Genomic DNA, 27,842 nt, shown 5'->3' with positions numbered 1-27,842 from the left:
CTTGTTCCTACATCGTGACAATAACCGTCACTCCTAACTTATATGGAAAACTAAACTTTCTGTACAAGTTACACTGAGTATTAGTACGTGAGCCACACATGTACAGTATCTACACTTCTATGTACAAGATTGAGCACTTCCTCTTATTGGTTGACCATCACTGGAAGGTAACTGGCTTCCATCTGAAAGGTGTGGTGGGCTTTTATCCATGGGACAAGTGGGGTAGGGGTGAGTGGAACACCCAGGGATATGGTGGGAGTAGGCAGGGGGGTGAAGAACCCTGGTTAATGTTGAAGTTGAATATACTGCGACATATGTATACACAGTGATAGAGGGAAGATGAATCAATGAATCTAGCTGTGAGAGGACAGTCAGACATTCATTATATCACTGCTTGATTCATTATATCACTAGTGGAAGTAAGAAGAAAGCAAGACAATATACTTGATGAAAAAATCTGATGATAAACTCTAATGAGTAAAAAGTAGGAGTATAGCTATGAGATATGGAAACATTATGATAAACTATATTGAGAAAAAGAAGGATTTATGAGAAAATAAATTAAATCAGCTGTGATATGTAATGGAAATAATTGTAGATATATCAAATACAGGCATCCTTTGCTTTATGATTGGGTTTCATTCCTCAAAGATCAACTGTAAAGAGGTTGATTGTGTATCCATATCACTATAACGTGTTAAATTGGAATACATTCCCAGCCACAGATGCTCAAGACCCTTATATAATATCAATCAGTAGGGGTACCGTATATGCCATGAGGTGCATCACCTCACCCACCCGATGGTGCCAAATCCAGGGGTTCCTCCTGGCAAGTTTCCATGCAGGCTCCTTTCCATCATAAGTAACTACCTCATGGCAGGGTTTATTGACTTGGTCATGCCATGAACTCTGGGTATCCCTTGGCTCCCACACTTAGGGTTACCTCTTAGTAACAACCTGGTGACCAATGTTGGCTTCGGGGTAGCATGCCACATTCCTGTGTACCCAGAGTTGCTGTCCACAGAATATGCAGTTAATAAGCCTTAACTCAATCTTATGAAGTAATCGCAGTTTGACACAGTGGTGAAGCTCCTTAGCTACCCCTCCAAGATTGCTATACCAAGTCTAGCACTGCAGCTCTGGTCTTGGGATCAAGAACCTGCAATTCACAATCTCCTGGATCTTGCAAAATTCAGGAGCAGAGCTGTTGGTGTTATGGTATCAGAACCATGGGGACATGCATAACTTTTAACCTACTCTGTCAGTGCTAGTAGTAACAATAAACGCTTTTGAGTTTAACGCCGCGCATTTCGTATTCGAACTTCTTATTCCTCGTTCCAACTTGAAGGACCTGGCACTTGTCTACGTTAAAGGGCATCTCCCATCTATCCGACCGTTGAAATTTTGTGCAAATCCTCTTGGAGGCTTTGCCTGTCTTCGTCAGTGAGAACCGAGTTACCAATCTTTGTGTCGTCTGCAAATTTACTAATGTGGTTATTGAGTCCAACATCCACGTCGTTGATGTAGATAATAAAGAGCACTGGGCCAAGGATCGAGCCCTGAGGGACGCCACTAGTGACAGGCGCCCACTCTGAGTTAAATCCGTCAATCACTACTCTTTGTTGTCTGTTGCTCAACCAATTCGCGATCCATTGGTTTACTTGACCGTCAATACCTATTTGCTTTAATTTGTAAAGTAATTTATGATGCGGGACTTTATCAAACGCTTTCTGGAAATCAAGATAGACTACGTCCAGTGATTTGGTTACGTCATAAACAGTGAAGAGGTCGTTATAAAAGGTTAATAGGTTTGATAGGCAGGATCTTTTGTTTCGGAAGCCATGTTGTGAGTCCCCAATCAATGAGTGGCTTTCAAGGTAACTCACAATTTTGTCTCTAATTATGCCCTCAAGTAGCTTACCTACAACCGAGGTTAGACTAATGGGCCTGTAATTACCTGGTACTTTTTTGTCTCCTTTCTTGAAAATCGGTGTCACGTTAGCCTTTTTCCAATCTGAAGGGACGATGCCTTGTCGCAAGGACATATTGAATACGGTTGTGAGGGAGGAGAGTATTTCGCTCTTCGTTTCTTTCAGCAGAGTTGGATATACTTTGTCAGGTCCAGGACTTTTATTTGTTTTAAGTGAATGGAGAGCTTTAAGGACTTCATCGGTTGTTATTTCAAAATTAGGCAATGCATGCTCGAGATTTACAATAGTACTGGTGTTGGTGGTAGCGAGAGGAAGACTGTTAGTATTAAACACCGAGGAAAAGTAATTGTTTAAGAGGTTTGCAATGTGTTGGCTGTCAGTCACTAGTGCACCGTCGCTGTTTGTTAAAGGTCCAATACCACTTTTGATCGCCTTTCTGTTGTTTATGTAACTGAAGAAAGATTTCGGGTTATTTTTACAGTTGGCTGCAATATTTTCTTCGTATCTACGCTTTGCCTGACCTACTAGTCTTTTTACTCGTCGCCTGGCATCATTATAAAGTCTAATGTTTTCGGGCGTGCTTTGTTCTTTCTTTAACCTGTAAAACAATTTTCTCTCATTGACTGATTGTTTAATTTCGCTATTAAACCACGGTGGGCTTTTATTAGTGTTAATTCGCTTCTCGCACAAGGGGACGAATGTGTTCTGCTGAGTGAGTAAGTGATTTTTAAGGCTTAGCCAGGCTTCCTCTACGTTGCCGTCATCTGATAGTTGTATTTCTGTTAGTTTTTGTCGGATTTCTACGAAGTTAGCTCTTTTGAAATTGGGCACCTTTACTTTATTTTCAGTCACTGATGATTGAGCTTTAATGTCCACGCGCACTAATTTATGATCGCAAGAACCGAGGTGTTCTCCTACCGTGACACTACTGACAAGGTTATCTTGGGTCGTTATAACAAGGTCGAGTATATTATTTTGTCGAGTTGGCTCAGAAACCATTTGGCTTAGATAATTTTCTTCTAGAAATTCGATCATTCTATGTGACTCGCCTTCTGTACCTGACAGTGTCGCCCAGTCGATATAGGGGAGGTTAAAGTCTCCTAATATCAGTGAGTCGTTGTTATTAAGTGACTGCCTTAAGACGCTGTACATTTCAAGGTCGTCATCGAGTGATTGCCCGGGAGGTCTGTAGGTGACAGATATATTTAAATTGACTTTTGCAGTGTTTACTCGCACGCACAAATGTTCAACGTTACTGTTTCCCGGTGTTTTGTCGGTGGGTTGCAAATAGCTTTTGACATAAAGGGCGACGCCACCGCCTCTACGGTTTACACGATCTTTGTTGAAGAGTCTGTAGCCATCTATGTTGTATTCGGTACTTAAATCAATATTTGTGGTGTCGATAAATGTTTCGGTTATAGCAATTATGTCAAAATTTTCTGTTAAAGCAAGACATCTCAGTTCATCAAATTTGTTTCTTAGGCTACGCGCATTGAAACTAAGGATTTTTAAGTTATCTAGAGGCTTGGTAATACAGGTGGTGGTACTTGCGGGATCACGGTTACGGGTTTGTTGCGATGCACGGCGTCTATTTACACGGGCGGGGTGGAGGGACGTGGCCGTGAGGAAGAAAAGTATGTAAAAAAACAAACATGAGAGAGAGAGTATCAATTAATTATCTTAATTATACAGCCCTTGATAGAGAGAGAGATTTCATAATATATTATCCCATGCTGTCTTTCCCGGTACAAGACTTTGAGAGTGGACACATATTTGCAGGTTGGTGTAGCAGTGCTGGGAGGTGCCATAACACAGGGCACTCCTCACCTCAACAACAGTCTCTTCACCGACAAGTAATTCTTCACCAACAAGCTTTTCAGCAGCTTGGAATAATAGGTAAGCTTTCTCTACTCACTTCCTGCCCTGCCTTCATTACCCCCGCCAGAAGCCTCCAAAGGGTGAACCCGTTATATTGAGCTGTAAAATGTTCAGCAGCTCACTTAGTAACCCAGTGTGTTGTAAAATGTTCACTACCTCCCCTTGCTTAGAGGGAAAGGCCTTTTAACCCAGTGGTGGTGGTGGTAGCAGCGGGGATCATGTTTCTTAACCCAGTAGCAGCAGGGATCATGTTTCTTAATGGTCCCCCCCAAGCGAGAAAAATGAGAAAAAATCACCCCTCACACAAACCATTTCATAATACATATCAAAGCATTTGTGATCAGTTTACACATCATCTATTTTGGGGGGTTTAAATCATGGCACAAATTTGGCCCGTTGCTGCTACACGGTAAAGCCACAAATTTGGCCCGTTGCTGCTACACGGTAAAGCCACAAATTTGGCCTGTCGCTGCTACACGGTAAAGCCACAAATTTGTCCCATTGCTGCTACACGGTAAAGCCACAAATTTGTTCCATTGCTGCTACACGGTAAAGCCACAAATTTGGCCCGTTGCTGCTACACGGTAAAGCCACAAATTTGTCCCATTGCTGCTACACGGTAAAGCCACAAATTTGTTCCATTGCTGCTACACGGTAAAGCCACAAATTTGGCCCGTCGCTGCTACCGGGTAAGAAACATGATCCCCGCAGGGTTAAGCATAGGATGCATGATATATGTTTGCCAAAGTGCTTACTACACACTGGATACATATTATGCATGCAAAATTGGTTTTGCTTTATAATATAGTTAGATTAATTTGATTTATTTATTCAGCCCTTGACAGAGAGGAAAGTAATATTTCTTATTGTACAAGGGACTTACCACAGACATGTTGCTAACCTGATTTTGTATAAGTTTAAACCCAGGAATAAGTCACCTCCAATCCTGGCATCAAAGTTCCTTAAGCCCCTAACTCACTCACCGGTGCTAATGCAGGAGTCAAGTCATCATTATACAGTAAATATTGGTGTGAAAAGACTCTGATATTGGCCGCATCATGTGTGGAAATACATATTAAAAGGAAGCCTAGCCAGCAGGGAGGAGGAGGAGGCTCACTACATGGTTTGGTCTCAAAAGCTAACAGGCTATATTTTCACCTGCAAGGGTAGATATATATTTTTCTACTTACTTTTGCCTTATTTTACAGCCTTTGACAGAGAGGAGTAACACACAAACTGATCACAAATGCTTTGATATATAATATGAAATGGTTTGTGTGAGGGGTGATTTTTCTCATTTTCTTGCTTGAGGGACCATTAAGAAACATGATCCTGCCACCACCGGGTTAAGTTAAAGTTTTCTAAAGAAAGAATTGCTACATTACATTTGTAAGTCACTGACACAACAAAACACTCACCACCATCACTTTGTTGATGCGTCATGGACAGCGATAGGAGGTAGGGTTAGCGACACCGGAGCCAAGGTTCAGAGGACCTGCTTCGTGCCGGCTCCTATGTTCTTATGTCACTGGACGAGGTGGAAGGATGCTTGGGTGCCATAGTAGGGGTCAAAATGCAGTGTGTGTATTCCAGAGAAACGTTCCACTCACAGTGCTGGCTAGCTTCAGACTGAGGAGAAAGACAGCGTCTCCGCCATAGCAGGGCACGATAACAGAAAACCTTATTCCCGATAACCGATAACTGATAATGAAAACCTTAACACACCCTGCGCCGTATCCGAGATCGCCACGCGCTAAATTTCAAATGTCGCTATTGAATATAACAAGGTTTCAGCCATAAACTCAACATAATCATCATGTATTATATATGAAAACATGCAGAATTACATGGTGCACATAAAGAAATTCACTACGGCCGGGCCAAAACAGTGCCCTGCGCCGTATCCGAGATCACCACGCTCGCCAAATTTCAAATGTCGCTATTGAATATAACAAGCTTTCAGCCATAAACTCAACATAATCATCATGTATTATATATGAAAACATGCAGAATTAAATGGTGCACATAAAGAAACTCACTACGGCCAGGCCAAAACATCACCTCTGCTGTATCCGAGATCGCCGCTGTGCTAAATTTCAAATGTCGCTATTGAATATAACAAGCTTTCAGCCATAAACTCAACATAATCATCATGTATTATATATGAAAACATGCAGAATTACATGGTGCACATAAAGAAACTCACTACGGCCGGGCCAAAACAGCGCCCTGCGCCGTATCCGAGATCTCCACGCTCGCCAAATTTCAAATGTCGCTATTGAGTATAACAAGCTTTCAGCCATAAACTCAACATAATCATCATGTATTATATATGAAAACATGCAGAATTACATGGTGCACATAAAGAAGTATAAATTAATTGATAATTTTGAGATGTAAGCATAAATATAGAGATAAAATAACTCGTATATTGGCTAAAAGCAAGCCAGTATGCGTCCTGGGATATGGTACAGGGCACACAAGGACACAGTATACTCGTGTTGAAGGGTTAAACCCATTACTACGTGTCCGTCCCTGTTCTCTTACCAACAAAACCCTATGAATATCCCCCTTATTACAGGCCCTTCCTTCCCTCTAAGTGTGAAATATGAGAAAAAAAATCATCACTCCCACAAACCATTTCATGATATATATATATATTATATATATATATATATATATATATATATATATATATATATATATATATATATATATATATATATATTATATATATACACTTCATCTCATTTGTCATCACATTATGCAGCCTATATTTTGTGTGTGTGTGTGTGTGAGAGAGAGAGAGAGAGAGAGAGAGAGAGAGAGAGAGTTATGCTTTCACAGTTATTGAGAAAATTTCTAAAGCTGAGAAAGTAAAGAGATTATTTTTTAAGATGAAAGAAAAAGTGAGCAAGTATGGCACCAGAATTAAAGCTCTCTCTCTCTCTCTCTCTCTCTCTCTCTCTCTCTCTCTCTCTCTCTCTCTCTCTCTCTCTCTACCAATATATATATATATATTTTATTACCTTGAAAATAATTTATTATCTCAAAAAATCCCAATTATTTTACAGCTGCCTAATTGACTGACCCTCTTTACAGAGGAAGAGGAGGAAGAAGAAGAGAAGATGAAGAGGAAGAAGAGGAGGAGGAGGATAAGGACTTGGTGAGTGTTCAAATCAATTCTCTTTCCATTGCAAACTTCTTCCTTCCTTCCTTCCTTCCTTCCTTCCTTCCCTCTTGGCTCTTAGACCACTGAATAAAGAAAGGAGAGACAGAAGAGATGGTTAGATTATGATAATGCATTGCAACACCCAAACTCACATGTAATATTTAAGTCTTTTGTTGAGGTTTGGGGCATTTCAGGGGTAGTTTTATGAGGCTGGTGGTGGTGTGACCCTTACTCTGTGCTATGAAGAGAAAAAACACACATTTGAAATGTTTTTTGTAGGAGTTTAGGTAATTTACAGTGGTAGTTTTCTGAGGCTGGTGGTTGTGTGACCCTTCCTCTGTGCTATGTAGCTAAAAACACACATTTGACATGTTATGAGGCTGGTGGTGGTGTGACCCTTCCTCTGTGCTATGAAGCTAAAAACACACATTTGACATTAGAGGGTAGCAGGACGCCTATCAGGTCAGGGCAAGAACAAACACATGTTATCTAATAGGGTGGCCATACAGGACGCGGGTAGCAGGTAAGCTTGGAGGAACCCGCTACCTGCGTCCTGTATGGCCTCCTATTAGATAACGTGTTTGTTCTCTTCTGACCGCTAAACGTCCCGCTACCCTCTACTGGCCCGAATTTACAATAAATCTTTAACCGCTAAGTTTGACTTTAGGGCGAGTTTAACTTTATTCTTCATCTTATCCCTCATAAGTTGATCTTAGCTGACGAGATATTTTAGGCGGGCCCAAACCCGTCTTAAGGAGCCTAAGTCGAACTTCAGTCGCCAAGATGGCCGAACGTCAACAAGCCCGTCAGCGCCTAGAAGACTTTTCAAGAGCGAAGAGACGTTCTGAATACTTTGAGTGACGCAGAACTATTGAAACGCTACAGACTGGATCGTGCAGGAGTACTGTTCGTAACGGATTTGGTGAGAGGGGCCCTGCAAAGCCCTACTTCAAGGAGTTTTGCATTGACACCCGAAATGAAAGTAATTATTACACTGCGTTACTTAGCAACGGGGAAAATGCAGATGTGTAACAGTGATGATCTTGGTCCATCACAGTCGTCAGTAAGCAAAGCGATCACCGATACCCTCAAGGCACTTACACAGCCAGCCATACTTGTCCAATTCATTCGATTTCCTCGCACCGTCCCTGAAATCCGAGAGAAACAACAAGAATTTGTGCAAGTTGCAAACTTCCCTGGCATTGTTGGTGTAATAGATTGCACGCATGTCAGGATACCCCCAGGGAATATGAAGCAGACTATGTCAACAGGAAGAATTTCCATAGCATAAACACACAATTAGTGTTTGATGCCAAATATAATATTCTTAATGTTGTAGCTAATTGGCCTGGGTCCACTCATGATGCTCGTATTTGGCGTGAGAGTGGCCTCAAACGCATGTTTGAGGATCATCGTATACCACCGGTTCATGTCATCTATTAGGGACAGTGGCTACCCTTGCAGACGGTATCTGTTGACTCCTTCCCTTTACTATGTGTAGAGTGTGGCAGTCTCTCCAATTCACTCCCTTTTCCTTCCTCTTGGGAGAAGTGAAAGCGGCAATATTTTCCATGATTACCTCGTCCGAGCGTGGGTGAAGCCAGAATGAGGAAGACGAACAGGAACGCGTGTCCGTGTTTACATTCAAGAGAAAAAAAAAAGAATATCACCTTGCGCGGATGATAAACGTAACCTTTATTTTATAAATACTACCTTATTATGCCCATATTTCTGAAGTATATCATCATATAACATTGATAAAGTAGTATTACTACATATTCAATCACTGAAGTGTCGCAATTCTGCAATTTAAAAAATACATCTTTTGCCAGGACAAATTTTCAAACTGGATCAGCTGCTGAGTGAAGTTGAACTTATTTTTTCATTTAAGCTCAGCTATAAGTTAAACTTGAGATTCAGTGGAACTTTTAAGTTAAAGATTAAGATTAATTGTAAATTTGGGCCCTGGAACTCGAAGTGAGGGTATAGCACCAGCGTCAAGTTACGCTAGTCCTCCTGCAAGTATTTAGCCACCAAAGGGTTAATTTACAGTCCTTGATAGAGAGAGACTATAGAATATCTTATCCAGTGCTGTCTTTCCCAATACAAGACTTTGACAGTGGACACATATTTGCAGGGGGGCTTTGTGGTGCAGTGGTTAGCACACTCGGGTCACAACCGAGAGAGCCCGGGTTCGATTCCCAGGCGGAGTGGAAAAATTTGGGCGGCTTTTCCGATACCCTACATAGCCCCTGTCCACCCAGCAGTGTACCAGGTATTAATCAGGGGTTGTGTCCCGTCTCCTGGGGTCTGTTCCCTTCTATAATTCCTTCCCCCTCCTGTCTCTCTCCGGCATATGACCACAGATGTTGTGCTGCCCAAAACCAAACTTTCCAAACTTAATAATTTGTGGGTTGTGTCATAACCTTGAAATAGTCATAGGTGGAGGCATCATAGCTGAGGATCCCCTGTACAGTTCCTTGAATATGTATCTTTCTGGATAATAGCAAACTTTGTCACTAAAGAAATAATCGCCTAAGCAGGGTTGGCAATGATTAAATCAAATTGATTTAATCAGATGATTAAATCTTTGATTTCTTTACTAAAAAATCATGATTGTTATTACCAAACAAAATCATGATTTTTTTATTATTGATTTTTTTAGTAAAAGTATTCCATGAGTTAAATGGTGTGCTCCAAAGATGGTAAAGGAAAACAACGTATTCATTTGCAATGATTCATTTATTCTCTTCAAGGTATATACCACAAAACAACAAGAAGAATCCTACATTATTATAAATTTATAAGTAGGCTTTGACAATTGATATGAATTAATCCTTGAACTCACTATTTAAAGTTTTGAACTCTCGATATAAAGTTATTGTACTTGCTAAAGTCCTGCTCTTGCCTTTCCTCCAACACTGAGGGAATTTTAAAAAGATAGGTTAGTAAGCTTTGGTCTGCCAGCTGATCAGCTGCAGGAAAACCCTTTTTCAGGTTAACCCTTTGAATCTCACTTTGTATGTCTCTGGTAAAGCAAAGAAAGCAACAGGACTTAACAAGCATACACGTAGATGCCACTGAGCTGGTAATCTCACAAAAGCAAACTGCCGAGGCACTGACTGTGACTGACCAACTGGTGGAAAATACATGTACTGAGTTTAGTGAGTTCTCTTGTGCTAATGTTGCCAACTGTTTCAGATATCAATATTCAACAGAAAGGACATATTTTATGAAATTAATGGAATATTGAGTTCCATATAGTTTTTTTTGGGGGGTGGCTTCGTGGTGCAGTGGTTGGCACTGCCTCAAAGTATAGGCCTGGCTGTATGTATAGAGTTATGAGGGGGGAGAGAGAGAGGGAGGGTAGAGGAAGAAAAGTATGTAAAAAAACAAATAGAGAGAGAGTATCAATTAATTATCTTAATTATACAGCCCTTGATAGAGAGAGAGATTTCATAATATATTATCCCATGCTGTCTTTCCCGGTACAAGACTTTGAGAGTGGACACATATTTGCAGGTTGGTGTAGCAGTGCTGGGAGGTGCCATAACACAGGGCACTCCTCACCTCAACAACAGTCTCTTCACCGACAAGTAATTCTTCACCAACAAGCTTTTCAGCAGCTTGGAGAAATAGGTAAGCTTTCTCTACTCACTTCCTGCCCTGCCTTCATTACCCCCGCCAGAAGCCCCCAAAGGGTGAACCCGTTATATTGAGCTGTAAAATGTTCAGCAGCTCACTTAGTAACCCATTGTGTTGTAAAATGTTCAGTACATCCCCTTGCTTAGAGGGAAAGGCCTTTTAACCCAGTGGTTGTAGCAGTGGGGATCATGTTTCTTAATGGTCCCCCAAGCGAGAAAAATGAGAAAAAATCACCCCTCACACAAACCATTTCATAATACATATCAAAGCATTTGTGATCAGTTTACACATCATCTATTTTGGGGGGTTTAAATCATGGCACAAATTTGGCCCGTTGCTGCTACACGGTAAAGCCACAAATTTGGCCCGTTGCTGCTACACGGTAAAGCCACAAATTTGGCCTGTCGCTGCTACACGGTAAAGCCACAAATTTGTCCCATTGCTGCTACACGGTAAAGCCACAAATTTGTTCCATTGCTGCTACACGGTAAAGCCACAAATTTGGCCCGTCGCTGCTACCGGGTAAGAAACATGATCCCCGCAGGGTTAAGCATAGGATGCATGATATATGTTTGCCAAAGTGCTTACTACACACTGGATACATATTATGCATGCAAAATTGGTTTTGCTTTATAATATAGTTAGATTAATTTGATTTATTTATTCAGCCCTTGACAGAGAGGAAAGTAATATTTCTTATTGTACAAGGGACTTACCACAGACATGTCGCCAACCTGATTTTGTATAAGTTTAAACCCAGGAATAAGTCACCTCCAATCCTGGCATCAAAGTTCCTTAAGCCCCTAACTCACTCACCGGTGCTAATGCAGGAGTCAAGTCATCATTATACAGTAAATATTGGTGTGAAAAAGACTCCTAATATTGGCCGCATCATGTGTGGAAATACATATTAAAAGGAAGCCTAGCCAGCAGGGAGGGAGGAGGAGGCTCACTACATGGTTTGGTCTCAAAAGCTAACAGGCTATATTTTCACCTGCAAGGGTAGATATATATTTTCTGCTTACTTTTGCCTTATTTTACAGCCTTTGACAGAGAGGAAAGTAATACACAAACTGATCACAAATGCTTTGATATATAATATGAAATGGTTTGTGTGAGGGTGATTTTCTCATTTTCTTGCTTGGAGGGACCATTAAGAAACATGATCCCTGCCACCACCGGGTTAAGTTAAAGTTTTCTAAAGAAAGAATTGCTACATTACATGTGTAAGTCTCTGACACACCAACAACCCTCCCCACCAGCACTTTGGTGATGCGTCATGGACAGCGATATTAGGTAGGGTTAGATACACGGGAGCCAAGGTTCAGAGGAGCTGCTTCGTGCAGACTCCTATGTTCTTATGTCACTGGACGAGGTGGAAGGATGCTTGGGTGCCATAGTAGGGGTCAAAATGCAGTGTGTGTATTCCAGAGAAACGTTCCACTCACAGTGCTGGCTAGCTTCAGACTGAGGAGAAAGACAGCGTCTCCGCCATAGCAGGGCACGATAACAGAAAACCTTATTCCCGATAACCGATAACTGATAATGAAAAACCTTAACAACACCCTGCGCCGTATCCGAGATCGACACGCGATCTAAATTTCAAATGTCGCTATTGAATATGACAAGCTTTCAGCCATAAACTCAACATAATCATCATGTATTATATGAAAACATGCAGAATTAAATGGTACACATAAAGAAACTCACTACGGCCAGGCCAAAACAACACCCGCACTGTATCCGAGATCGCCATTCGCGCTAAATTTCAAATGTCGCTATTGAATATGACAAGCTTTCAGCCATAAACTCAACATAATCATCATGTATTATATATGAAAACATGCAGAATTACATGGTGCACATAAAGAAACTCACTACGGCCGGGCCAAAACAGCGCCCTCTGCTGTGTCCGAGATCGCCACGCGCGCAAAATTTCAAATGTCGCTATTGAATATAACAAGCTTTCAGCCATAAACTCAACATAATCATCATGTATTATATATGAAAACATGCAGAATTAAATGGTACACATAAAGAAACTCATTACGGGCCAAAACAGCGCCCTGCGCCGTATCCGAGATCGCCACGCGCGCCAAATTTCAAATGTCGCTATTGAATATAACAAGCTTTCAGCCATAAACTCAGCATAATCATCATGTATTATATATGAAAACATGCAGAATTAAATGGTACACATAAAGAAACTCACTATGGCCGGGCCAAAACAACACCCAGCACCGTATCCGAGATCGCCAATCGCCCCAAATTTCAAATGTCGCTATTGAATATAACAAGGTTTCAGCCATAAACTCAACATAATCATCATGTATTATATGAAAACATGCAGAATTACATGGTGCACATAAAGAAATTCACTACGGCCGGGCCAAAACAGTGCCCTGCGCCGTATCCGAGATCGCCACGCTCGCCAAATTTCAAATGTCGCTATTGAATATAACAAGCTTTCAGCCATAAACTCAGCATAATCATCATTTTTATATATGAAAACATGCAGAATTAAATGGTGCACATAAAGAAACTCACTACGGCCAGGCCAAATGAACACCTCGCACCGTATCCGAGATCGCGCGTGTGCCAAATTTAAAATGTCGCTATTGAATATAACAAGCTTTCAGCCATAAACTCAACATAATCATCATGTATTATTATATGAAAACATGCAGAATTACATGGTGCACATAAAGAAACTCACTACGGCCGGGCCAAAACAGCGCCCTCTGCTGTGTCCGAGATCGCCGCGAGCGCTAAATTTCAAATGTCGCTATTGAATATAACAAGCTTTCAGCCATAAACTCAACATAATCATCATGTATTATATATGAAAACATGCAGAATTAAATATTGCACATAAACTCACTACGGCCGAGCCAAAACAGCGCCCTGTGCCGTATCCGGGATTGCCGCGTGCGCCAAATTTCAAATGTCGCTATTGAATATAACAAGTTTTCAGCCATAAACTCAACATAATCATCATGTATTATATATGAAAACATGCAGAATTAAATGGTACACATAAAGAAACTCACTGCGGCCGGGCCAAAACAACGCCCCGTATCCGAGATCGCCATTCGCTAAATTTCAAATGTCGCTATTGAATATAACAAGGTTTCAGCCATAAACTCAACATAATCATCATGTATTATATATGAAAACATGCAGAATTACATGGTGCACATAAAGTAATTCACTACGGCCGGGCCAAAACAGAGCCCTCAGCGGTGTCCGAGATCGCCGCGCGCGCTAAATTTCAAATGTCGCTATTGAATATAACAAGCTTTCAGCCATAAACTCAGCATAATAATCATGTTTATATATGAAAACATGCAGAATTAAATGGTGCACATAAAGAAACTCACTACGGCCAGGCCAAAACAGCGCCACCCACAGTTTCCGAGATCGCACGGAGTGCCTAATTTCAAATGTCGCTATTGAATATAACAAGGTTTCAGCCATAAACTCAACATAATCATCATGTATTATATATGAAAACATGCAGAATTACATGGTGCACATAAAGAAACTCACTACGGCCGGGCCAAAACAGCGCCCTCTGCTGTGTCCGAGATCGCCGCGAGATATAAATTTCAAATGTCGCTATTGAATATAACAAGCTTTCAGCCATAAACTCAACATAATCATCATGTATTATATATGAAAACATGCAGAATTACATGGTGCACATAAAGAAACTCACTACGGCCGGGCCAAAACAGCGCCCTCTGCTGTGTCCGAGATCGCCACTAGAGCAAAATTTCAAATGTCGCTATTGAATATAACAAGCTTTCAGCCATAAACTCAACATAATCATCATGTATTATATATGAAAACATGCAGAATTAAATGGTGCACATAAAGAAACTCACTACGGCCGGGCCAAAACACCCCCCAGCTCCGTATCCGAGATCGCCACTCGCGCTAAATTTCAAATGTCGCTATTGAATATAACAAGCTTTCAGCCATAAACTCAACATAATCATCATGTATTATATATGAAAACATGCAGAATTACATGGTGCACATAAAGAAACTCACTACGGCCGGGCCAAAACAGCGCCCTGCGCCGTATCCGAGATCGCCACGCGTGCCAAATTTCAAATGTCGCTATTGAATATAACAAGCTTTCAGCCATAAACTCAGCATAATCATCATGTATTATATATGAAAACATGCAGAATTAAATGGTGCACATAAAGAAACTCACTACGGCCAGGCCAAAACAACACCTCGCACCGTATCCGAGATCGCCACGTGAGCCAAATTTCAAATGTCGCTATTGAATATAACAAGCTTTCAGCCATAAACTCAACATAATCATCATGTATTATATATGAAAACATGCAGAATTACATGGTGCACATAAAGAAACTCACTACGGCCGGGCCAAAACAGCGCCCTCTGCTGTGTCCGAGATCCGCATGTCCAAATTTCAAATGTCGCTATTGAATATAACAAGCTTTCAGCCATAAACTCAACATAATCATCATGTATTATATATGAAAACATGCAGAATTAAATGGTGCACATAAAGAAACTCACTACGGCCGGGCCAAAACAGCTCCCTGCTGTGTATCCGAGATCGCCAGCGCCAAATTTCAAATGTCGCTATTGAATATAACAAGCTTTCAGCAATAAACTCAACATAATCATCATGTATTATATATGAAAACATGCAGAATTACATGGTGCACATAAAGAAACTCACTACGGCCGGGCCAAAACAGCACCCCGCACCGTATCCGAGATCGCCATTCGCGCTAAATTTCAAATGTCGCTATTGAATATAACAAGCTTTCAGCCATAAACTCAACATAATCATCATGTATTATATATGAAAACATGCAGAATTACATGGTGCACATAAAGAAACTCACTACGGCCGGGCCAAAACAGTGACCTGCGCCGTCTCCGAGATCGCCATTCGCGCTAAATTTCAAATGGCGCTATGGAAGATACCCAGCTGTCAGCCATAAACTCAACATAAGCATCATTTATATATATGAAAACATGCAGAATTAAATGGTGCACATAAAGAAACTCACTACGGCCCGGCCAAAACAACACCTCGCACCGTATCCGAGATCGCCGCGTGCCAAATTTCAAATGTCTATTGAATATAACAAGCTTTCAGCCATAAACTCAACATAATCATCATGTATTATATATGAAAACATGCAGAATTACATGGTGCACATAAAGAAACTCACTACGGCCGGGCCAAAACAGCGCCCTCTGCTGTGTCCGAGATCGCCGCGTGTGCCAAATTTCAAATGTCGCTATTGAATATAACAAGCTTTCAGCCATAAACTCAACATAATCATCATGTATTATATATGAAAACATGCAGAATTAAATGGTGCACATAAAGAAACTCACTACGGCCGGGCCAAAACAGCGCCCTGCTGTGTCCGAGATCGCCATTGCTAAATTTCAAATGTCGCTATTGAATATAACAAGCTTTCAGCCATAAACTCAACATAATCATCATGTATTATATATGAAAACATGCAGAATTAAATGGTGCACATAAAGAAACTCACTACGGCCGGGCCAAAACAGCGCCCTGCGCCGTATCCGAGATCGCCACGCGCGACAAATTTCAAATGTCGCTATTGAATATAACAAGCTTTCAGCCATAAACTCAGCATAATCATCATTTATAATATATTAAAACATGACTAATTAAATGTGACAAATAATGAAACTAACTGCGGCCGGGCCAAAACAACCCCCGCACCGTATCCGAGATCGCCATTCGCTAAATTTCAAATGTCGCTATTGAATATAACAAGGTTTCAGCCATAAACTCAACATAATCATCATGTATTATATATGAAAACATGCAGAATTACATGGTGCACATAAAGTAATTCACTACGGCCGGGCCAAAACAGAGCCCTGAGCCGTATCCGAGATCGCCACGCTCGTCAAATTTCAAATGTCGCTATTGAATATAACAAGCTTTCAGCCATAAACTCAGCATAATTATCATTTTTATATGAAAACATGCAGAATTAAATGGTGCACATAAAGAAACTCACTACGGCCAGGCCAAAACAACACCTCGCACCGTATCCGAGATCGCCGCGTGTGCCAAATTTCAAATGTCGCTATTGAATATAACAAGGTTTCAGCCATAAACTCAACATAATCATCATGTATTATATATGAAAACATGCAGAATTACATGGTGCACATAAAGAAACTCACTACGGCCGGGCCAAAACAGCGCCCTCTGCTGTGTCCGAGATCGCCACGCTCGTCAAATTTCAAATGTCGCTATTGAATATAACAAGCTTTCAGCCATAAACTCAACATAATCATCATGTATTATATATGAAAACATGCAGAATTAAATGGTGCACATAAAGAAACTCACTACGGCCGGGCCAAAACAGCGCCCTGCGCCGTATCCGAGATCGCCACGCTTGCCAAATTTCAAATGTCGCTATTGAATATAACAAGCTTTCAGCCATAAACTCAGCATAATCATCATGTATTATATATGAAAACATGCAGAATTAAATGGTACACATAAAGAAACTCACTACGGCCGGGCCAAAACAACGCCCACATCAGTGTCCGAGATCGCCAATCGCGCTAAATTTCAAATGTCGCTATTGAATATAACAAGGTTTCAGCCATAAACTCAACATAATCATCATGTATTATATGAAAACATGCAGACGTACATGGTGCACATAAAGAAATTCACTACGGCCGGGCCAAAACAGTGCCCTGCGCCGTATCCGAGATCGCCACGCTCCAAATTTCAAATGTCGCTATTGAATATAACAAGCTTTCAGCCATAAACTCAGCATAATCATCATTTTTATATGAAAACATGCAGAATTAAATGGTGCACATAAAGAAACTCACTACGGCCAGGCCAAAACAACACCTCGCACCGTATCCGAGATCGCCGCGTGTGCCAAATTTCAAATGTCGCTATTGAATATAACAAGGTTTCAGCCATAAACTCAACATAATCATCATGTATTATATATGAAAACATGCAGAATTACATGGTGCACATAAAGAAACTCACTACGGCCGGGCCAAAACAGCGCCCTCTGCTGTGTCCGAGATCGCCATTCGCGCTAAATTTCAAATGTCGCTATTGAATATAACAAGCTTTCAGCCATAAACTCAACATAATCATCATGTATTATATATGAAAACATGCAGAATTAAATGGTGCACATAAAGAAACTCACTACGGCCGGGCCAAAACAGCGCCCTCTGCTGTGTCCGAGATCGCCGCGCGCGCAAAATTTCAAATGTCGCTATTGAATATAACAAGCTTTCAGCCATAAACTCACCATAATCATCATGCAGTTTTTATGAAAACATGCAGAATTAAATGGTACACATAAAGAAACTCACTGCGGCCGGGCCAAAACAACGCCCCGCACCGTATCCGAGATCGCCATTCGCGCTAAATTTCAAATGTCGCTATTGAATATAACAAGGTTTCAGCCATAAACTCAACATAATCATCATGTATTATATATGAAAACATGCAGAATTACATGGTGCACATAAAGTAATTCACTACGGCCGGGCCAAAACAGTGCCCTGCGCCGTATCCGAGATCGCCACGCTCGCCAAATTTCAAATGTCGCTATTGAATATAACAAGCTTTCAGCCATAAACTCAGCATAATCATCATTTTTATATATGAAAACATGCAGAATTAAATGGTGCACATAAAGAAACTCACTACGGCCAGGCCAAAACAACCCCACGCACCGTATCCGAGATCGCCGCGTGTGCCAAATTTCAAATGTCGCTATTGAATATAACAAGGTTTCAGCCATAAACTCAACATAATCATCATGTATTATATATGAAAACATGCAGAATTACATGGTGCACATAAAGAAACTCACTACGGCCGGGCCAAAACAGCGCCCTCTGCTGTGTCCGAGATCGCCGCGCGCGCCAAATTTCAAATGTCGCTATTGAATATAACAAGCTTTCAGCCATAAACTCAACATAATCATCATGTATTATATATGAAAACATGCAGAATTAAATGGTGCACATAAAGAAACTCACTACGGCCGGGCCAAAACAGCGCCCTGCGCCGTATCCGAGATCGCCACGCGCGCCAAATTTCAAATGTTGCTATTGAATATAACAAGCTTTCAGCCATAAACTCAGCATAATCATCATGTATTATATATGAAAACATGCAGAATTAAATGGTACACATAAAGAAACTCACTACGGCCGGGCCAAAACAACACCCCGCACCGTATCCGAGATCGCCATTCGCGCTAAATTTCAAATGTCGCTATTGAATATAACAAGGTTTCAGCCATAAACTCAACATAATCATCATGTATTATATGAAAACATGCAGAATTACATGGTGCACATAAAGAAATTCACTACGGCCGGGCCAAAACAGTGCCCTGCGCCGTATCCGAGATCGCCACGCGCGCCAAATTTCAAATGTCGCTATTGAATATAACAAGCTTTCAGCCATAAACTCAGCATAATCATCATTTTTATATATGAAAACATGCAGAATTAAATGGTGCACATAAAGAAACTCACTACGGCCAGGCCAAAACAACACCTCGCACCGTATCCGAGATCGCCGCGTGTGCCAAATTTCAAATGTCGCTATTGAATATAACAAGCTTTCAGCCATAAACTCAACATAATCATCATGTATTATATATGAAAACATGCAGAATTACATGGTGCACATAAAGAAACTCACTACGGCCGGGCCAAAACAGCGCCCTCTGCTGTGTCCGAGATCGCCGCGAGCGCTAAATTTCAAATGTCGCTATTGAATATAACAAGCTTTCAGCCATAAACTCAACATAATCATCATGTATTATATATGAAAACATGCAGAATTAAATGGTGCACATAAAGAAACTCACTCCGGCCGGGCCAAAACAGCGCCCTGCGCCGTATCCGAGATCGCCACGCGCGCCAAATTTCAAATGTCGCTATTGAATATAACAAGCTTTCAGCCATAAACTCAGCATAATCATCATGTATTATATATGAAAACATGCAGAATTAAATGGTACACATAAAGAAACTCACTGCGGCCGGGCCAAAACAACGCCGCGCACCGTATCCGAGATCGCCATTCGCGCTAAATTTCAAATGTCGCTATTGAATATAACAAGGTTTCAGCCATAAACTCAACATAATCATCATGTATTATATATGAAAACATGCAGAATTACATGGTGCACATAAAGTAATTCACTACGGCCGGGCCAAAACAGTGCCCTGCGCCGTATCCGAGATCGCCACGCTCGTCAAATTTCAAATGTCGCTATTGAATATAACAAGCTTTCAGCCATAAACTCAGCATAATTATCATTTTTATATATGAAAACATGCAGAATTAAATGGTGCACATAAAGAAACTCACTACGGCCAGGCCAAAACAACACCTCGCACCGTATCCGAGATCGCCGCGTGTGCCAAATTTCAAATGTCGCTATTGAATATAACAAGGTTTCAGCCATAAACTCAACATAATCATCATGTATTATATATGAAAACATGCAGAATTACATGGTGCACATAAAGAAACTCACTACGGCCGGGCCAAAACAGCGCCCTCTGCTGTGTCCGAGATCGCCGCGCGCTAAATTTCAAATGTCGCTATTGAATATAACAAGCTTTCAGCCATAAACTCAACATAATCATCATGTATTATATATGAAAACATGCAGAATTAAATGGTGCACATAAAGAAACTCACTACGGCCGGGCCAAAACAGCGCCCTGCGCCGTATCCGAGATCGCCACGCTTTGCAAATTTCAAATGTTGCTATTGAATATAACAAGCTTTCAGCCATAAACTCAGCATAATCATCATGTATTATATATGAAAACATGCAGAATTAAATGGTACACATAAAGAAACTCACTACGGCCGGGCCAAAACAACACCCCGCACCGTATCCGAGATCGCCATTCGCCAAATTTCAAATGTCGCTATTGAATATAACAAGGTTTCAGCCATAAACTCAACATAATCATCATGTATTATATATGAAAACATGCAGAATTACATGGTGCACATAAAGAAACTCACTACGGCCGGGCCAAAACAGCGCCCTCTGCTGTGTCCGAGATCGCCGCGCGCTCTAAATTTCAAATGTCGCTATTGAATATAACAAGGTTTCAGCCATAAACTCAACATAATCATCATGTATTATATATGAAAACATGCAGAATTACATGGTGCACATAAAGAAATTCACTACGGCCGGGCCAAAACAGTGCCCTGCGCCGTATCCGAGATCGCCCCGCGCGCCAAATTTCAAATGTCGCTATTGAATATAACAAGCTTTCAGCCATAAACTCAGCATAATCATCATTTTTATATATGAAAACATGCAGAATTAAATGGTGCACATAAAGAAACTCACTACGGCCAGGCCAAAACAACACCTCGCACCGTATCCGAGATCGCCGTTTGTGCCAAATTTCAAATGTCGCTATCGAATATAACAAGCTTTCAGCCATAAACTCAACATAATCATCATGTATTATATATGAAAACATGCAGAATTACATGGTGCACATAAAGAAACTCACTACGGCCGGGCCAAAACAGCGCCCTCTGCTGTGTCCGAGATTGCCGCGCGCGCTAAATTTCAAATGTCGCTATTGAATATAACAAGCTTTCAGCCATAAACTCAACATAATCATCATGTAAGTCTAGGTGAGTAGGGTAGTAGTAGCCTAGTATAGTAAAATCACTGAGAGCTGATGCCTACATATATATATATATATATATATATATATATATATATATATATATATATATATATATATATATATATATATATATATATATTTATATATGTAGTGGGTATTGGGTATATCACACACACACACACACACACACACACACGTCAATATGGTCACTGGGCACAGCATGGTGAGCTCTCTTCCTCTCCTTGCCAGCCTCACTGGTTATTTGTTTTCCTGAGACAGATTTATTTACGATAATGACCATTTTTTAGTAAGTATTAAACTGTTTGCATGGAGAAAATAAGGAGAAAGAAAAGGTGTGAAATATGCACTTTAAATTTGGTATTGGCCAGCAGCCTCATCAGTGGCTGTCAGCCAGTGAGGAACAGGGAAAACTGACACGCTCTCCCTGTGGAAGGTGCTTCTCCTCAGCCAATCCATTTTAGTAAGACTGGGAATGAGGAGGCGCAACAGAGGTGAGCGGGGGAGGACAGGTCGACTGGTGTTCAGTAAAATTGTAAGATACGAATACCCTACGACGTGACGTGTTATATTAAGTGTTCGCAGTACTACATTATCAGCTGTATAATTGCAGGAAGGTGGGTGGTGAGTTATGCGCATAGCTGGGCGTTATCGCGATACTTTATCGCTGATAACAAAATCGGGTTGTCGGCCATCCGCTGCTTATTTAAATATATATCGGTATCTTCGTTATTTTTGTAACCAAACTAGTGATAATCGCTACTTTTTTTCCGCCTCAGAAAAAAAAAAAAAACGTTGTCTCCTCCCTACTCGCATGCGTGGCCCGGGTGCCCGGTATTTTATGAAAAAACTTGGGGGTATGAATTATCTTTGGCGAAGAGATTTCGTACTTAGATCATCAACATTAAAATACTAGGTTGTTTTTTTATGTTAGACTCAAAAATCAATACATCAAAGAGAAAAATCATTTAGCTTTGCCCCAAAATGATTATTCACTACCTCAAATTTGATATTCCATATTCGTTTGTGAGCATGCCATGGTGTTGAAGGCACCCGGTGTTGTGTTATTTGGTGTCCCATCGTCAAAAGCTGGCGCTTGTGTTAACAAACACTGGTCTCTCGTGAACTGCGCATGTTCAGACCAGTAAGCATAGACCTGTACAGTATCACAAAGCTTTTTAACACATTAAGGGCAGTTGCTGGAAGGCTGAATCAGACATACAGTACAACCATCCTCGCTGTTTCTAGAACGACACTCTGTACATATAAATACAACTCGTACAGAGTGTCGATCTAGAAACATCGGGGATGGTGGTAGTGGTACTGTATGTCTGATTCAGCCTTCCAGCAACTCTAAATTACGGTTAAAAAGCTTTGTGAGACTGTTCAGGTCTACGCTTGCTGGTCTGAGCATGTGCAGTTCACGAGAGACCACTGTTTGTCGGTGGGGACGCCAAATAACACAACACCGGTTCAGGCGTTTCTAGTATTACCGTCCATATGCACGTGTCAACGTGTGGTTTTCAGATTTTGTAAGTTTTTAAAAATACAGATAATGAAAATATGAATTCATCTATGTTTTTTATTTGAAATGTCAATATAGTATCGTTTTCGCCTATCGGACTTATCGCTAGCTAGTATCGGAATTGTGGATTAATATCGGGTATCGGTTATCGCCTATATTCGTGTTTCCAGTTAACGAATATCGGTTATTACCGATAAGGTTTTCCATTATCAGTTATCGGTTATCGGGAATAAGGTTTTCTGTTATCGTGCCCTGCTATGGTTATGTGAGCCAGGGTGGGCACCTGCTGGAGGCTAGGTGGGCGCGGGGTGGATAGGTTTAGTAGGGTTGAGTAAACGTGAGAATTACAATAACATTAATCCTCATGATTCCCTGGTAGCACGTATATAATTTGTTTAATATTATTAGGTAGTATTAATGGTTTATATGGATCATGTGTCCCTCGTTCAGTAAAAATAGTAGTAGTTGCTAATAGGCGCACCTAACACAACCAAAATATGGGGTACACACTTGGCGCAGGGACTGTTTTGGGGTGTCATTGAAGGTAACGGGCTCAAGAGTGGCCTGTCCAGATATTTTGTTTTTTATTTATTGATGATCCACTAGACATCCTAGAGTTAAATCAAAGTATGTGGTTATCTTTGTATTCATTCCTACACACTCTGGTAATATCTCTGTGGGGTCTGATTCACTTATTAGAGTGAAATTCTATTGTGGAAAACAGCCACAAATTCGTGTCACTGGTGAAAATGAAACTGATAATTTAAATTTTGCCACCATGAAATATATACAAATAGATAAATATGAGTGACTTCACCTGCTTGATGTTTACACAGTTAATTGACACCAAACTTGATTTGCAGACACTACCAAACGAAGAAGAGGAGGAGGAGGAGGAGGACTGGGAAGAAGACGAGGAACACAGGAGGAGCCCATTGGTGAGTGTTAATTTATTTTTTTCTAAAATGGTTAACGAGCAATCAAGGAATTTTTATAATAAGGAGGGAAAGTGTGATGTTTTTTTGTAGTTTTGATAAGTTGTCGAGGGGGAGAAGGCCCCCATTAGATAGCTTACACTATAGCTGGTCTGTTTCATTAGGGGGGTCCATGGGCGCACAGCCCCCTATTAGGGGGTTGAATGGGCAAAGACCCCCATGAGGTAGCTTACGGTATTGTTGGGCTGGTTTAGTTAGGGGGGTCCATGGCTGCAGGGGGGGGGGGGGGCATTATATACATCCATTTAGACTTTGTGGATCATCTTTAGTGGAGGTAATTCTCTCTCTCTCTCTCTCTCTCTCTCTCTCTCTCTCTCTCTCTCTCTCTCTCTCTCTCTCTCCATTATCTATCTTGGTCGCTTCCATTAAAATCTTTCTTATATTTTCTCCCTCTCAGCAACAGCTTTCTCCCTCTCTGTTCCGTCCTTCTTGGCTCGGGGGCTCTTAAACAAGGCGTCACAGTGCAGGGAGGCGTTAACATGAGCCCAATCAGAGTGGGATGGACGCAGGAGAGGTTTGAATTCAATCTGGGTTTTGATGACACAATATTAACTATATCCTGGGATTGGTATTATAAGACAGTTTTGCTTCTCACGTCAACTATGTTCTGTATTTCTGAAGGTCAAAGAGGGGGCAATCGGGTTCTAATGAGTGTTTCTTCATGTTTTGTATCAGTACATCCTTAATAACATGGACCATTCTCAGGCAGTTTAAATGCTGGGGCTGACCTCATCCTTATTTAATTGAGTCAATGATAACTCTAGTTGGTGGTATAGAAGCATAATTACCGGTAAAATTATACAGAATTATAATATCTGCCAAAATTAATACGTAAAGCACATACTGCACCATAGCTATACGATATATGAGGATGATAGGTATCTATTTAATAATGAGTCTATGCACCCCTGCTGTGATTACACTGTTAAAAATCTGCTGCAAGGCTTTGAGGCCTGTCACTAGTGGAGCCTGTGACCACATGTTGTCTGCAGACCCATTCATACGTTAGAGATGGACACACTAATCGGCTGTGCTATTTGATGATGACTGAGGCCTTCACCGTCAAGGATAATGATGACTTTGTGGCGGTCTTGTGGGGTCTGCATTGCCACCAACTTGGGCATGTCTTTGGCCAGTATAGTAAGACAGTTTTGCTTCTTACATCAGCTATTTCTAAGGGCTAAAGAGGGGATCAGTTGGGTTGCAATGAGTGTTTTTTGGGTTCATGCAACTGAAGAAGGGTTAGGCCAGCACCAGGGTTATAAAACTACCCCTGGAAATGCCCACAACTCCTTGGAAAGCCCTGCCAGATGTGTGTTTCTCCCACTCCACTTCCCTTCCCTTCCCATCCCTTTCCTTCCCTTCCCATCCCATCCCATCCCTTCCTCTCCCATCCCATCCTTTCCCATCCCATCCTTTCCCATCCCATCCCTTCCCATCCCTTCCCTTCCAATCCTATCCCTTCCCTCTCAGGGAATTTTGATGCTTGTAAATCCAAACACTCGTACAACTTGTATAATGTAACCCTCGTAAGAAGATGGCTCCACTATAAACACTTGCCTGCGCCATGATGGGCTGGGGCCGAATACCATCCAGGCCCCTCAAGCAAGCCTACCGGCGCAATAGGAGGAGATGTAAAAAAAACAAAAAAACAAAAAAAGCAGAGGTATCACTGTGCCGTCAATTATCCCGAGTTAAAAATTCCTTGTTCTGCCGCATACAACTGTTTCCTTAATATAAAGCATGTTAATTTTCTTGGGGGGGGGACTTAGGGCCGCTTTCACAGTCGTTATGTTTGTTTTGATCGCTACCAATGATCGCCGCTGTAGAATTTCCACTTAAAACTGTCCGATGGGGTGGTAGTGGGGTTAGCCTAGCCTTGCCACACACTCTCAACTCCTCTCGCTTCCTCTGCAGCCGCCACCACCCCATAGGCCAGTTTCACGTGGAAAACTATAGCATCGATCGGCGCCATTGGTAACGATCAAAACAAAGCTTCCCTAAGTGCCGTAAGTCTATCATAAGCAGTCTGAATTTAATCTAATTCACCCTAAAGTAACCTTACTCTGTCTTGAATGACCCTAAACTAATGTAATTCACTCATATTACCTAAAACTACAGTTGAATTACCCTAAACTTGCCTTAAAATGATCCCCTTAACGTAATTCACTCCAAGGTAACCTGAATCTGACCTATCCTGACCTTACCTTAATATCCTAACCTTACCTTAACTTATCCTGACCTTACCCTTAAGTGAGGGTTTCAGGACGGTACAGAATTCTGCTAATATTTTCTGCACCTGTACATGTATGTTCATAAGCCCAGCATAATTTTTCATTAACACTATTATTATTATTATTATTATTATTATTATTATTATTATTATTATTATTATTATTATTATTATTATTATTATTATTATGCACTATATTCAAAGGTTAGGTTATATATTATGCATTCAAAGATTGTTTTACTAAAGTTATGTTTGAATTTTTTTATTATTGTAGGGCTATTGTATGTGTGAATTGTTTTGATTCTCTCTCTCTCTCTCTCTCTCTCTCTCTCTCTCTCTCTCTCTCTCTCTCTCTCTCTCTCTCTCTCTCTCTCTCTCTCTCTCTCTCTCTCTCTCTCTCTCTCTCTCTCTCTCTCTCTCTCTCTCTCTTTCTATAATTTTAGCCTGAAAAGAATTTATAATGACCTCAAAAAATGAATTATCAACTGTACTAATATCTTTACTTATCTTTAGAGACAAGAAGAAGAAGAAGAGGAAGAAGAGGAAGACTGACAGACAGACATCCCATTGGTGAGTGTTAAATAATTTTCCTTCCTTCCTTCCTTCCTTCCTTCCTGGCTCTTGGATAGGTTAGGTTGAAGGGGCTGATTATTAAACATTTCAACGTTGACTGTACCTCATATATCGCACTTGACTGGGGCCGCCAAACCCTTAGGAGAAGCTAAATTGCACTTGCCAAACAGTAGAATCAATGGGGTTTACTCTAATGGGGTCCAGGCCCTCCCCAAGGTACCCATTCCTCCCCCATTACACTCAGGCAATGGTGGGATACATACAGCGTGTTAGTTGAAGGGTTAACCCAGTGGTAGCAGCGGGGATCATGTTTCTTAATGGTCCCTATTCATTGCCAGTAAAAGTATACAGAATTATAATATCTGGCAAAATTAATACGTAAAGCACATACTGCACCATAGCTATACGATATAGGACGATGATAGGTATTTATTTAATAATGAGTGTATGCACCCCTGCTGTGATTACACTGTTAAAAATCTGCTGCAAGGCTTTGAGGCCTGTCACTAGTGGAGCCTGTGACCACATGTTGTCTGCAGACCCATTCATACGTTAGAGACAGACACACCAGTCGGCTGTGCTATTTGACGATGACTGAGGCCTTCACCGTCAAGGATAATGATGACTTTGTGCCGGTCTTGTGGGGTCTGCAGTGCCACCAACTTGGGCATGTCTTTGGCCAGTATAGTAAGACAGTTTTGCTTCTTACATCAGCTATTTCTAAGGGCTAAAGAGGGGATCAGTTGGGTTGCAATGAGTGTTTTGTGGGGTTCATGCAACTGAAGAAGGGTTAGGCCAGCACCAGGGTTATAAAACTACCCCTGGAAATGCCCACAATTCCTAGGAAGGCCTTGTCAGATGTGTGTTTCTTCAGGGTCATGGTACAGAGGAAGGGTCACACTACCACAAGGGCCACAAAACTACCCCTGGAAATGCCCACAACTCCTAGGAAATCCTTGACAAATGTGTGTTTCTATAGGTTCATGGTACAGAGGAAGGGTCACACTACCACCAGGGCCACAAAACTGCTCCTGGAAATGTTCAAAACTCCTACGAAAACCTTGGCAAATCTGTGTTTTTAGGTTCATGATACAGAGGAAGGATCAAACTACCATCGAGGTCACAAATCTACCCCTGGAAA

General features: G+C 41.2%; 1 long non-coding RNA gene across 1 annotated transcript in view; it reads left to right on the top strand.

The window, feature by feature from the left end:
• The first annotated feature begins 6,902 nt into the window (after positions 1 to 6,902).
• The window catches only part of LOC126989300 (uncharacterized), a 31,039-nt gene continuing 10,099 nt past the window's right edge, over positions 6,903 to 27,842 (top strand). The window contains exons 1-3 of the long non-coding RNA XR_007743165.1: positions 6,903 to 6,975; positions 10,504 to 10,620; positions 23,764 to 23,838. This is a non-coding gene — a long non-coding RNA (uncharacterized LOC126989300). The remainder of the gene's footprint in view (positions 6,976 to 10,503; positions 10,621 to 23,763; positions 23,839 to 27,842) is intronic.

The sequence above is a fragment of the Eriocheir sinensis genome, unplaced genomic scaffold (genome assembly GCF_024679095.1).
Source record: "Eriocheir sinensis breed Jianghai 21 unplaced genomic scaffold, ASM2467909v1 Scaffold1129, whole genome shotgun sequence".
Taxonomy (NCBI): Eukaryota; Metazoa; Arthropoda; class Malacostraca; order Decapoda; family Varunidae; genus Eriocheir; species Eriocheir sinensis.
The sequence above is the reverse complement of the archived record's forward strand: the minus strand, read 5'-3'. Positions and strand labels throughout refer to the sequence as shown.